The sequence below is a fragment of the Drosophila nasuta genome, unplaced genomic scaffold (assembly GCF_023558535.2).
Source record: "Drosophila nasuta strain 15112-1781.00 unplaced genomic scaffold, ASM2355853v1 ctg17_pilon, whole genome shotgun sequence".
NCBI classification, from domain to species: Eukaryota; Metazoa; Arthropoda; class Insecta; order Diptera; family Drosophilidae; genus Drosophila; species Drosophila nasuta.
This window is the reverse complement of record NW_026869403.1, coordinates 674,260-677,141: the sequence shown is the minus strand read 5'-3', so window position 1 is coordinate 677,141 and position 2,882 is coordinate 674,260.

Below are 2,882 nucleotides of genomic sequence, written 5' to 3'. Positions count from 1 at the left end.
TGAAGGTATGCTTATCTAGCAACTAGTCCTATCCATTCAAGTGGGTTAATAGAAAAATCTGGAGGCTAACTTACACTCTGTGAAGTTTTGCATGGTTTCCAAAAATCTTACTGTTGGCGGGCGAACTAAATTTTCTACTGGGGCTTCGCCAGCGCATTTCCTACTGGGCAGTTGTAATCGGTGATTCTCTTTTGCGCATGGGAATTTCGCCGTTACGTTCGCTAGATGTAGCAATGCAGCTGCAAATTTCGGCAGCGTGATTTAATTTGAATTTGTATTTGAGCCCAAGCAGAGGCAAATAATTGTTAACAATAAAATAGGGATTTGAAGGTGTGCGCAGAGCACGAATGTAAGTAAAATTATGAAATTATAATGAAATGTAAATAATGTAATGAAAATAATAAAGATTTCAGCAAATATTGATCCACTACAAGTTGTTGTTTTCGAGTAGTGGATTGCTCGAAGTACGAGCAACGGCACACCAACCAAGGCACGGATCCGGTGCCAACATTCTGAAATATTCTGTCTCATTCTGAAATATTCAGTCTCACTCTGAATTAATCAGTCTCATCGGAAACATTCAGTCTGAATCTGGAATAATATCAGTTTTGGAGATACACATATTGTGTGTGGAGCACTTTGAAAGTTTGCAATTTGGAGTCGTGACATAACTTCAACCACGACTATGGCAAATCGGGAGGAACACGTGCCTGGAAAAGAGATGACGAGTGATGGTCAGCAATTAGATGGAGCTGCTCCTCAAGATCCAATTGACCTGCCAATGGTTTACATGAAGCCGTTAATGTGCAGGCAGCTGTCGCGGGTTTTGAGCGCAATGGAGCAGCAAATATAGGCCGCTCATCTTCGTCATATGGAATCAGCACATCGTCGAGTTCATCAACTCCTATCCAGCATAAACCGGCAAACACACAAATGTACTTTGATAGTTCGGGATATGGCACGGTGGTCAACAAGCTCCATATGGATTCATCTCGTGGAGGATTGACAATGCCATATCAAGCGAACACTGCAGCAGCGATGGGTGGTATAATCAATGGATTGCCACAGCCGGGATCAATGGGATTGCCCAGTAATCTTCAACAACCAAATGACATGCACGCTGCCAATTCATTGGCTAGAGTGGGCCTTTGACGGCCGCTCAAATTAGTGCACGACATGTCATCAGCCGAGATCTACCTACTTTCACTGGAAAGCCTGACGAATGGCTGCTGTTCATTAGCAATTATGAGCAGTCGACGGAAAGATGTGGATTCAGTAACGAGGAAAATCTTATACGCTTACAGAAGTGTCTTAAGGGCCAGGCACTGGAAGCGGTACGCGGAAAATTGATGGTGCCAGATACAGTGCCGTATGCAATTGGAACATTGAGAATGCTGTATGGCCGACCAGAAATAGTACACGCCGCGTTACAAGGAAAATTGAGAGACGAGCCAGCGATAAAGGCAGATAATTTGGACTCCGTCATTCGACTAGCCCTTGCTGTCCAAAATTACTGCGCAACTATGTCTGCATTGGGTCTTCATGACTTTTGCATGATCCTGTCTTGTTGAACGAATTGGTCGCAAAGATGCCGAGCAGTATGAAGTTGGACTGGGGTCGACACCGATTGGCAAATCAAAGCGTCAACATGGCCACATTCGACAATTGGCTTTTCAATGTGGCAATGTGTGCCAGTATGGTAACTCCGTATGATGTCGGACGAACAACCTCAGCCAAAGCTTCAAAGGAAAGGTTGTTTGTGCACAGTGTTAGCGACAACAATGAGGAGACTCAACAGCGACAGCATCATGGAGAATCAGAGAAGACTACATGCCCAAAATGTGGAGGCACGCACCGACTGTCGGAATGTGTCGACTTTCGAGCATTGAACGTTAAACAGCGCTGGGAGTTTGTGAAATCGAAACGGCTATGTTTCTGTTGTTTCTGGCGGCATCTCGTACGAAACTGCAAAGCTAAAGAAACCTGTGGCGTCGATGGATGCAAATCAATTCACCACGTACTGCTGCATACCGCCGCAGGCAGTGATGGCAGAACCAAGCTGACTGGGCAAACAGTGCACCGATCTGCCAACAAGGAGGAGTCTTCAATCATGTTTCATGGAAAGACTGCGAGTAGCCCTCTCTTTCGCTATATCCCGATAACGATCCACGGCAAATCCAAATCTGTGAAAACATTTGCTTTGGCCGATGAAGGAGCTGCTTGTTCTTTAATTGAAAGATCCTTGTCTGAAGAGCTCGAGCTAGAAGGACCGGCAACTCAATTGTGCCTGAAATGGACAGGTGATGTTTGTAAGGTCGAAAACAATTCGCAATCGTTGGACATCACTGTATCAACTACGAGTATGGAATCGCAGCGATACATTCTGAAAAGTGTCCGAACAGTGTCTGATCTCGACCTACCAGAGCAAAGCCTCGACCAGCAATTATTGAGTCTCGGAGTCACCTCTGTACGTTGCCTATAGATCCCTATTCCAACGTACGAGCACGAATCATCATTGGACTCGACAACATTAAATGGACTATTCCGCTGGAGTTGCATGAAAGTGAAGACGACGATGTTATTGCAGCACGTTGCAGGCTTGGCTGGGCTGTTTACGGCCGCTCAGCAAAGGAATACTCATCGATTCCACGCCTGTTACATATTTGCCAATGTAGTGAGACTGGCAGTTTGGATGTTGCATTGAAAGAGTACTTTTCTTTGGAATCAATGGGAATTGTCGCTACGATCAATCCATTACGATCCAAAGACGATGAGCGATCGATGCAAATCATGGAAGCAACGACAACGTTCTTGGCAGACGAGAAAAGGTGGCAAACTGGATTACTGTGGAGATTCGACAAAGTGGTCTTGCCTGACTCCTA